Here is a 12363-nt window from a genome sequence, read left to right as displayed (position 1 = left end):
GGAGGGGAGGTACAAAACTGCCTTAGGGTTTTGAAAATTTGGAAAGGCCGTTTAAAAAATTATGTTTTAAAAGCAAACTTTTCTTCTGGTTGACCTAGCAAAAGTACTGAAATTAAAAACATAGTTTGCCTCCTAAATCTTAATGCAGCTCACTGGACATGAAATGAATATATCCAAAGCACAATTCATGCCAGATCACTAATACATGAAGTATTGAGAATGTGACATTGCTCTAGCACGGACCAGAAAGAGGCCATTACTAGAGCTGACCAAGAAATTTCCATCAAAATGAGAGGAAAAATGTAACAAACATTTTAAAAATTCTCCATCACCCTCCTCATTTTCGAACTCCCTCTAGTCATGAAAATAATGAGTTTTTCCTTATCCCATCCAGGGAAGATGAGACAATCTTCTTTTCTTCCAGGAAGAATAGCTTGGAAGTGAAACAGACAGGGATCCATGTTCTGTGAGACTTAAGCAGGAGAGAGAATGTCAAGCAGCTGGGGAAAGAGAATGGGGCCAGTAACCCTGGTTGATGCAATGGGAGCTCTGAATTAGTCCTGCACAAAGAACAGGGGCAGCTCCAGGCACCAGTGCTCCAAGCATGTGCCTGGGGCGGCAAGCCGCAGGGGGCAGCCTGCCAGTCGCCGTAATGGCGGCAGTCAGGATGCCTTTGGTGGCATGCCTGCGGGAGGTCCGCAGGTCCCGTGGTTTCGGCGGCAATTCAGTGGCGGGTACACCAAAGGTGTGGGACTGGCAGACCTCCTGCAGGCATGCTGCTGAATCTGCATTACCAGTGGACCTCCTACAGGCATGCCGCCGAAAGCCGCCTGACTGCCGTGCTTGGGGAGGCAAAATACATACAAAATCTTTTATTGATTTTGTTGCTCTCTTCTGAACTCCACATCTTTCCTGTGTGGCATACGGAACTGGACACCGTACTCCAGCTGAAGCCTCACCAGAAGTGAGCGGGGCAATTACCTCTAGTGCCTTATATACAACACCCCACTTTATATGCCCAGAATGATATTACTCTTTTTTGCATCTGCATCACACTGTTGACTCATGTTTAATTTGTGATCTACCAGATTCCTTTCTGCACTACTGCCACCAAGCCAATTATTCCCTATTTTGTAGTTGTGCATTTGATTTTTCCTTCCTAAGTGTCTTTATTCAATTTCATCTTGTTGATTTCAGACCAATTGTCTAATTTTCACGTTTGTTTTGAATTCTAATCCTGTTCTCCAAAGTGAAAACCTTCCCAGACTGGTATCATCTGCAAATTTTATAAGCATTCTCTCCACTCCATTATCCAAGTCATGAGTGGAAATATTGAATAGTACTGGACTCAGTACTGACCCCTGCAGGCCTCACTACATATGACTTCCGAGCTGGACAGCAAACCATTTATATTACTTTCTGAGTACAGTCTTTCATCCAATTGTGCATCCATTTTATAGCAACTTAATCTTGACAACATTTCCCTGGTTTGCTTCTGAGAATATCATGTGGGACTGTGTGAAAATCCTTACAAAAATCATGATGTGTATGTGGCTCTGATTTCTGGAACACCCACAGTTATAGACTTTGAGATTTCTGGCAGTTATGCCATGATTAAAAAACAACCCCATAATATTGCCAACCCCAAGAATTCAAAAATCTTGAGTCATGATCCAAAATCATGAGATTTTCTTTAAAAAAATCCAAATTATACATTTTATGTTTTTTTTAATTGCCTTCTACTTTTTGAGCCTTTAGGCTTCATGTTTTTGGGATTTTTTAAAAGATTTTCTCCACAATCATGAGATTCTCACCTGGGCTCCAAGAGCTGGGAATCTAATAAAAACTCAAAATATCACAAAATCATCGGATTTGGCAATACTGTTTCCATGGGATTGTCCACATGGGATCAATCATACTCAAGCACAGTGGTTGTAGGTGGAGGATTTTCATGATGTTTGTCATTGAAACACCTGTATTACCAGATTAACTGAATGCTATTAATTGCAAGAATTTTTCAGATCCTTTTTTTTTTAACAACTCCAAGAACACTCCTGGATCTACAAGAGATGGAAATCAAGATTTGAGTCCAGCAGCCCCTGTACATATGATGTAGCCACTGAGAGATATTATCATGATCTGCTACCTAGGGGATAGTCTGAAAATCAGGAAGTAAGACTGGCTTCTACAATGCTTGTGTTCTGTATCAGCAGTGTAAATAATTGTTAGAGAGCAAAAGTGGCAATAATATTTCTTAAGATGGTGCCTTCTGTTGTAGTTACAGTTTTGGCATCCATACTACAAATGAGAAGATATTCTTATACTTTAAGACTCACCTACAAGAAGAGGTATTCATTTTCTTGCTTGTATAAATCATTCTCCAGGAAAAGAATGTTCTCATCAGTGTATCCGTAAAGAATAAAATTATTCAGGATAATGAGGAATCACAGTGATGGATTGGAGGAAATTTTTCAAAAGCTCATACGGGCTTTAGGAGGACAAGTGCCTCATGTGAAAGTCAATTGGACTTGTTCTCCTAAATCCCTGAGGTGTGTTTGAATTTTTTCCCCTGGGCTGTTATGGCAGTGATTTATAATCTACTTCCTTGTACATAATTGATTGGTTGATGTTTATAAATTGATGTACGGAATTCAAATAGTGCATCTGAGTCCTTGACATATCAACAAAGTTTGGCTGCCCGAAAAAAGCCTAGTCCCAGACCTAAAGCAAATTTTTAAAAAATCCAATAGGACTTTGAAGGAGATATGAAGAAGGCAATCCAAGATCTACCCATACACTGGTATAACTCAGAATATGTTTGCCCAAGATGGAGATTTTTTTTTAAACAATTCTTATCAACCACCAGGCAGACCCGAAATAAAGCAAACTTTATTTTAAGAAGTTTATAAATAACATTGGTTTTGGTTGAAGATTGTAATTAATGTCCTGCGATGGAGGAGATGAAGCAGCCATGGAAATGTTGTGCTGTCTATTTGTGGTTTATTTGTTTTTCAGTGGGCAATTGTAAGCCTTACAAGCCTAATTTTTTGGACATAGCAAGAAACACTTAGCTGCCAGGGATTTAGGCGGGCAGAGTCAAACATAGGATCTGAGTTGATGTGGCCTTCAGTTGTTCCTGCATAGGTAAATACAATAATGCAGGGCTTGAGGGGGGAAGGGGAATTTGTTTTTCAAACTTTGAAATATCTTCTAACCCTTCCCAAGGTATGCATTTGTGGCTTTCGTGGTATTATCAGCAATGCTAAAAAATAAAAACTTTCCACGGCACGTCATTCAACCAAAATCTTCCCCATTGAAATAGGAGTATCCAGGGATGGCTGCATTAGTTTGTTATTTACTTGGAAAAGGAGAGAATGACCTCCAAGATGGCCAGTTGTTTGCTTTTCTGCAGAGATTGAATGTGACTCTGAATTCTCTGACCAAAATCTGACTAACTCTATGTGAAGGTACAAAGAACACAGAGACCTAAACACACAGAGCAGCAGCTCATAAGCTCAGTAGGGAAAGTCAGGCCAGTAAAACAGACTGTTTATTGATGGGAAGCCCTGCAATTGCTAACAAAACAAACATTTAAATTATAATATAGAGTTGCTTGCAAACCAAATCCAGGAGAATCATTTCCACATTCTCAACTCCCCTCAATATGTTTTTGAGCACTCTCTGGAAAAGTTTTGATTTAAAACATTTAAAACAATCCTATCATGCTAGAGAGAAACTTCAGAACTAATAGAAAGTCCCAAATACCCAGGGAGTGGAGAGGAAGAGCTGTGATCAGAAGACTTGGTTATTTATAAATAAAATAAATCTGCTCAGAGAATTGAAAACTTGAGGTATAAATATAGAAAGTTTTTCATTTTTTTCCTTGATTTGGAAAAATCAGCTTAAGCCAACAGGATATGGCTTATGCCTGACAAAAGAGCTTTTGTGAAGTGATATGTAGATGCTTCATTTATACATAAGAAAAAACTCTGGATAAAAGAGTTAATCTTCTGGGATGCAAAATCAGCAGAAGTATAACTGAGTAAAATCAAGAAAACTTAGGAGTGAAAACTCACTCAGGCACCTAAAAATGAGAGCAACTTGTAACATACTCTAAGATTGATAGACACTGTAGCTAACTATCCATTAATGTTACTACATTTGGGTGTGAATTTTACTTCTATTGTTACCAATTATACTTCATTTTTTGTTTTCTTTCCTAAATTCGCATGGTTCTAATCTTAAAACAATGCAAAATCATTTTAAAGAACATTGAAAATTTCTTTCATACTGAAACACTATGGAACATAATATTGCTTTTCTCCAAGTAGCCAATTATTGACATAAGAGGCTGAAAAATTGGAAAGATTCTTGGTTAGCATAAGGAAATAAAATAGCTATACAAGGTCAGATGAAAGGTCCATCTAGCTCAATATCCCATCTTCCAACAATGACCAGTGCCAGATGCTCAGAGGGAAAGAATGGAATAGGGTAATTTATTGAGTGAGCCTTTCCCTGTCATCCAGTCCCAGCTTCTAACACTCAGATGTTTAAAGACCCCCCAAGTTGCGTCCTTGGCCATCTTGGCTAGTAGCCACTGATGTACGTCTCCTTCCTGAGTGTATCTAATTCTTTTTTGAACCCAGTTATACTTTTGGCTTTTACAGCGTCCCCTGACAATAAGTTCCTCAGGTTGACTGGGTATATGTGAAGAAGTATTTTGTTCTGTTAGTTTTAAACTTTCTGCCTATTAATTTCATCAGGTGACTCCTGGTTCATGTCTTTTGTGAAGGGATGAATAACAGGTTATAAAGTTAATACTTTCATGACAAACAAATTAACTTGGTGGGACTAGTCACTCTTATGTAAATCACTACAATTAAATAACACAAAAAGGGAATTTGATACTGAGGGCTGATAGGTCATTTGTACACATTACTTTTCTATGGGAAAACATGTCAATATACATTTAGTCTCCTTACATCCAGAATATTTCACTTGAAATAGCAAAAAATGCAAAATTCCAAGACACAAAGGATAATTTATTTTATTCATTACTTCAGATTTTTAAATACACATATAGGCACCGATCCAGTGCCCTAGACACCACCTACCCCATACATTAAAAATCACAACATAAACAAATAATTTACACTGGATTTATTTGTGGGGGGAACATCTGTGGTTTTAGCTGAGCTCCAAATTATCTAGCTATGAGATGACTAAAGGGGAGAAATTGTAACAATTTACAAATACGTAAAAAGTGTCAGGTGAGGGTGAGGAATTAACTAACACAGTTATTGTGTATAGCAAGGAATAATGGAATAAAATGAAGAAAGGTGAAACGAATAGAATAAAATGGATTTCAGGACCGTACAATAGGATAATCTTCCAAGAAAAGTGATGGAAGCTCCATTAAGATGAGATTTTTGATACTACACTGGACAGTACACTAATGTATTGGAAGGTAGGATCCCGTGATGATAGATGAGAACCCCCTCTAACTTCAGTGATTCTATAGTTTAGGAAAACTGACAGTCGTTAATCAAAGTGGCAAGAAGAATCTGCTACTATGATGGTGATGCCATTCCCAAAGAGGGCAGTACAAGTTATATTATTTGATTAATTGTGCAGGTTGCACCTGGGTAGTGTCTGAACGAGCATGTTCAGTTTCTTATCCTCTGAACCCCTTCATTTCAGCATACCCTTTTACCAAACCTTTTCTCCCTTCTGAGGTTGTGCAATACATTATGAACACTTTTGCTACCCTGTTAATACAGTATTTCAACAGACTTTGTCATGCTATTGAGTGTTAAAAGAATGACTATTCTTTCCTATTTTCCCACAGGATGTTAAGATCAGAAAATACTAAACTGCCTAAGAACAGCAGGCTTGGTACAGTGATGCAAAGGGAAATATATTATTAATTATAATTATTATATTATATTACACCTCTACCCTGATATAAGGTGACCTGATATAACGTGGATTCGCATACAACGCAGTAAAGCTCAGACACTCTTCTCTGAGCAGCATGTTAAGGGTGCCGGGCCAGTCTGGGGCGACGGGTTCAATAAGGGGCAGAGGGTTTGGGGGGCAGTTAGGGGCTCCTTCCAGGGTCTGGGGGGCCGGAGCTGTGGGAAGGCACTTTTGAGGGCCCCGCAGTCCCAGAGTGGACTGAGGGATTAGCGAGTGTCCGGGAGCAGCCCTGTCTGCTTCCCTTGCCCCGGCCCCAGCTGTGTTGCTTGGGGGAGGGGGCTTAGGGGAAGGGATCCCCCCCACACTCACCAGCAGAGGCAGAAGTGGAGCAGCTCAGCCCCAGCCCTCTGCACTCCGCTAGCTCCCAGCCGCAGAGCTCCACTTCCTGCCGCAGGTGAGTACGGGGGGCATCCTTTCCCCAACCTCCCCGCACTCACCTGTGGCGGAAAGTGGAGAGCCGTGGCTGGGAGCTGGCAAAGTAGAGCGGGCTGGGGCCGTATTGCTCCGCTTCCTGCCATCACTGAGTGCAGAGGGTGTCCTTTTCCCTACCTCCCCGCACTCACTGGCAGCGGGAAGCGGAGCAGCCCAGCACCAGCCAGCTCCACTCCGCCAGCTCCCAGCCGTGGCACTTCGCTTCCCACCACAGGTGAGTGCAGGACCTTTCCCCAGCCGCCCCCCAGTGACACGACTGGGGCAGGGGCAAGGAAAGCGCAGAGGGCTGGGGCACTGTTGCTCCGCTTCCTGCTGCAAGTGAGTGCGAAGGAGGCATCCTTTCCCCAACCTCCCCGCACTCACTGAGGGCAGGAAGCAGAGCGCCACAGTTGGGAGGAAGTGGAGTGGAGTGGAGTGGGACCAGGCTGCTCTGCTTCCCACTGCTGCCGGTGAGTGCCTGTCAGGGGGTGGAGTGGGGTGAAAGGGGTCGGAGCATTCAAAAGGTTGCAGAGCAGTTTTTAAACTAAGAGATGAGGGAAAGCCAACTTCTGCAGAGGAGCACGTGGATCGGACAGACTTCTCTTAGAGGAGAGTCTATTGGTAGAGATTCTCTAAGTTTTAGTCAGGAGCAGAGGATGGAAGAGGATAATCTAGAGGACAGATCAGACAAGAAACATTTACATAAAAAAGAATTGGACACATCAGAAAAGGGCAGACAAATAAACAGTGACAATTTTTTGAAGTGATTGTATATAAATGCTAGAAGTCTAAATGATAAGATGGGTGAACTAGAGTACCTCGTGATAAAGGAGGATATTGGTATAATAGGCATCACAGAAACCTGGTGGACTGAGGACAATTAATGGGACACAATCATTCTGGGGTACAAAATATATTGAAAGGACAGAACAGGTCGTATATGTGGGGGAGTGGCAATATACACCTCTACCCCAATATAATGCAGTCCTCTGGAGCCAAAAATCCCTACTGTGTTATAGGTGAAACCCCGTTATATCGGGGTAGCGGTGGCAGGGCTCCAGCAGTGATTTAAAGAGCCCAGGGCTCCCTACAGTGGCCAAAGCTCCGAGCCCTTTAAAGGACCACCAAAGCCCCACTGCCGGAGCCCTGAGGTAGCAGCAGCAGAGTTCCAATGGTGATTTAAAGAGCTACAGGTTCCAGCCACTGCACGGAGGCCGATCCCTTTAAATTCCCCAGGGGTTACCACGCTATATGTGAACCCATGTTATATCAGGTCACATTATATTGGGGTAGAGGTGTATGTGAAAGAAAATGTAGAAGCAAATGAAGTAAAAACTTCAGTGAATCTACATGTTCCATAGAATCTCTATGGATAGTAATTTCATGCTCTAATAAGAATATAACATTAGGGATCTATTATTGACCACCTGACCAGGACAGTGATAGTGGCAATGAAATGCTAAGCAAAATTAGAGAGGCTATCAAAATTAAGAACTCAATAATAGTGGGGGATTTCAATTATCCCCATATTGATTGGGAACATGTCATCTCAGGACAAAATACAGAGACAAAATTTCTTGATACTTTAAATGACTGCTTCTTGGAGCAGCTGGTACGGGAACCTACAAGGGGAGAGGCAACTCTCAATTTAGTCCTGAGTGGAGCGCAGGAGCTGGTCCGACAGGTAACTATAACAGGACCACTTGGAAATAGTGACCATAATATAACAACATTTAACATCCCTGTGGTGGGAAGAAGACCTCAACAGCCCAACCCTGTGGCATTTAATTTCAGAAAGGGGAACTATGCAAAAATGAGGGGGTTACTTAAACAGAAATTAAAAGGTACAGTGACTAAAGTGAAATCTCTGCAAGCTGCATGGATGCTTTTCAGACACCATAATCGAGGACCAACTTAAATTTATACCCCAAATTAAAAAACACAGGAAAAGAACTAAAAAAGAGCCACCGTGGCTTAACAATAATGTTAAAGAAGCAGTGAGAGATAAAAAGGCATCTTTTAAAAAGTGGAAGTCAAATCCTAATAAGGTAAATAGAAAGGAACATAAACATTGCCTAATTAAGTGTAAAAATGTAATAAGAAAAGCCAAAGAGGAGTTTGAAGAATGGCCAGCCAAAAACTCAAAAGGTAATAAAATGTTTTATAAGTGCATCAGAAGCAGGAAGCCTGCTAAACAATCAGTGGGGCCCCTGGATGATCGAGATACAAAAGGAGCGCTTAAAGATGATAATGTCATTGCGGAGAAACTAAATGGATTCTTTGCTTCAGTCTTCACATCAGAGGATGTTAGGGAGATTCCCATACCTGAGCTGGCTTTTGTAGGTGACAAATCGGAGGAATTGTCACAGATTGAGGTGTCACTAGAGGAGATTTTGGAATTAATTGATAAACTTAATAGTAACATGTCACCGGGACCAGATGGCATTCACCCAAGAGTTCTGAAAGAACTCAAATGTGAGGTTGCGGAACTATTAACTTGTAACCTGGCTTCTGTATTCAATGATTGGAAGATAGCTAATGTAATGCTAGTATTTAAAAAAGGCTCTAGAGATGATCCCAGCAATTACAGACTGGTAAGTCTAACTTTTCCTGTCTACCTGGCCAGTGCATCCGAGTTCAGAGTTTAGACCGGTAAGTCTAACATCAGTACCGGGCAAATTAGTTGAAACAATAGTAAAGAATAAAATTGTCCGACACATAGAAGAACATAAATTGTTGGGCAAAAGTCAACATGGTTTCTGTAAAGGAAAATTGTTTTTTAGTAATCTATTAGAGTTCTTTGAAGGGGTCAACAAACATGTGGACAAGGGGGATTCAGTGGATATAGCGTACTTAGATTTCCAGAAAGCCTTTGACAAGGTCCCTCACCAAAGGCTCTTACATAAATTAAGTTGTCATGGGATAAGAGGGAAGGTCCTTTCATGGATTGAGAACTGGTTAAAAGACAGGGAATGAAGGGTAGGAATAAATGGTAAATTCTCAGAATGGAGATGGGTAACAAGTGGTGTCCCCCAAGAGTCAGTCCTAGGACCAATATTATTCAACTTACTCATAAATGATCTGGATAAAGGGATAAAAAGTGAGGTGGTAAAATTTGCAGATGATACTAAACTGCTCAAGAAGTTAAGACCAAGGCAGACTGTGAAGAACTTCAAAAAGATCTCACAAAATTTAATGTGGATAAATATAAAGTAATGCACATTGGAAGAAATAACTCCAACTATACATACAATATGATGGGGGCTAATTTAGCTACAACAAATCAGGAAAGAGATCTTGGAGTCATCATGGATAGTTCTCTGAAGATGTCCACGCAGTGTGCAGAGGTGGTCAAAAAAGCAAACAGGATGTTAGGAATCATTAAAAAGAGGATAGAAAATAAGACAGACAGTATCTTACTGCCCTTGTATAAATCCATGGTATGCCCACATCTTGAATACTGCATACAGATGTGCTCTCCTCATCTCAAGAAAGATATACTGGCACTAGAAAAGGTTCAGAGAAGGGCAACTAAAATGATTAGGGTTTTGGAATGGGTCCCATATAAGGAGAGATTAAAGAGGCTAGGACTTTTCAACTTGGAAAAGAGGAGACTAAGGGGGGATATGATAGAGGTATATAAAATCATGAGTGATGCAGAGAAAGTAAATAAGGAGAAGTTATTTACTTATTCCCATAATACAAGAACTAGGGGCCACCAAATGAAATTAACAGGCAGCAAGTTTAAAACAAATAAAAGGAAGTTCTTCATACAGTGCACAGTCAACTTGTGGAACTCCTTACCTGAGGAGGTTGTGAAGGCGAAGACTATAACAAAATTTAAAAGAGAACTGGATAAATTCATGGAGGTTAAGTCCGTTAATGGCTATTAGCGAGGATGGCTTAGGAAGGCTGTCCTTAGCCTCCGTTTGTCAGAGGGTGGAGATGGATGGAGGAGAGAGATCACTTGATTATTACCTGTTGGGTTCACTCCCTCTGAGGCACCTGGCATTGACCACTGTCAGTAGACAGAATACTGGGCTAGATGGACCTTTGATCTGACCCAGTATGGCCATTCTTATGTTCTTATGTTCTCATGTAATATAGCTCATTATTTGGTTTCTTGTAAAAGAAAGGGGCCTTCAGAATACCATCTGGTCTTGGTGACTTATTACTGTTTAGTTTATCAGTATTTAATATTCTGTTAATAAAACCAAAAACACAAATGAATTGCTCAGTCCTATAAAATATGAATATTAGAATTCATTTTCTGAGGTCAATTTCTGTGAATTAGAGCCCAACCTTGCCATCTTTACTGACATGAAAAATCCCTTTGACTTCAGTGGGATAACTCACATGAACAAATGATGTGGTACTCAGTCCAAAATGTGATAATCCATAAAAATAATTAATTAAAATAATAAAATCAAGTTCTCTAAAAACATTGTGAGGAGACCTATATAAAGTGTTTCCAATGAAATCTCAATATAGATGAAATTCAAGTACTAGTGTATTTTCTTATGACTTTGAAACTTGGGCTATACTTGCTAAGGTTTGTGAATTTGGGCTTCATTTTGAGTGAAATAAGCCAGTTTGTGATTTTGATGCAAACCCAGGTGAAACTCGATGACTTGGCCTGAGTTTTATTCTTCAGTTTTGTGTTCATTTTAATCAAAGTGAAACTGTTGGAGTGGAAAGCTGCCTAATGTAAGTCTGAACCAGAAATAGGCCGAACCTCACATCTTGGATCCAAACCCTTTGGAATTATAGGTGTGGTTGGGCTGTTCAGATTCAGAACCGCAGATTCAAAATTGCACCTGCTTTTTCAGTTCTGGATTAGCTCCAAAATTGGAAGGGGCTTATTTTCAGTTTATAAGTGACCAACCCCATGAATGTTCTCATGAGATTTTTGGCCCAACATGGGAGAAATCTCATGAGAACCAACTGATTTTATGACACTAATGCAAGTTTGGGCTTAAATCTCTTTAGCAGTGTGCAAGATTTTTGCACTGATGAATCCAGGTCTGAACACTGACCTTCCCCGTATGATGGCAGCCGGTCTTGATGGTAGTAGGAATGGAGCAGTTTCATGGGAAGGTGGTGGGCTTCCGCTGGAAGTGGAGGTGTTAAGGACCCAGTGCTATTTTGCAGGGGGGTTGCTGCATTAGGGCATGTGGAGGTTTTGAGGGCAATCCAGAAGAGTCGCAGACAACCTGTGTAGTTGTGGATCTACTGACTTTAGTCCTGTTGTAGGGAGTAGAGGGAACACACACTGACCATGAGAGTTGATTCCAGTATTACCTGAAGCACCAAAGAAACTGCTCTCTTGCGAAAGGACTGTTCATCTGAATGAGCAATGCATGATTGTCATTCCAATTCATGGACCCTTTCCCAAGCATTGCTGGCAGATGTATTAATTTAAGAAGTTAATACATTTCCATAACTGCAATATTTGGTTTTCTAACATTTAAATCTGCTGGCCTACCAGTTTATTTTAATTCTTTGGATCACACTAAAGTGATGAGTCTGGGATGGAAGACTGGGATCAAATTTCACCCAGATGGTGCTATTTCAGGCCCATATAGTAAAAGTTATATATGCACACTGCTTGGGGTGGAGTGGAAGGAGTCAGAATGAACTCTCTTTTTCTCAAGTATGTTAATACGTAGGAACACATTTCTAATTTTACCTTAATTAAAAAGAGAAAATCAAATCACAGAGGATACTGTGGATTTGTGTCTCATTGAAAATCAGTCTAAGAAAGTACTAACAGTGTATATTAATGATTTTAGAGGATTTTGTCTCTATTGCTGTAAGCCTTTACCATGTGTGATGGTTATCTAAAACAGACATTAGGAGAAACAGATGGTGGTAGTGGTTTTTTTTTTTTTTTTTTTAAATGAGGAATAGGCTTTCTCCAGAATAAAGAGTATAGAAACCAAGCAGAAACATTTTCTCTCTTGCACATGGTTT

The sequence above is a fragment of the Gopherus flavomarginatus genome, chromosome 4 (genome assembly GCF_025201925.1).
Source record: "Gopherus flavomarginatus isolate rGopFla2 chromosome 4, rGopFla2.mat.asm, whole genome shotgun sequence".
NCBI lineage: Eukaryota > Metazoa > Chordata > Testudines > Testudinidae > Gopherus > Gopherus flavomarginatus.
The sequence above is the reverse complement of the archived record's forward strand: the minus strand, read 5'-3'. Positions refer to the sequence as shown.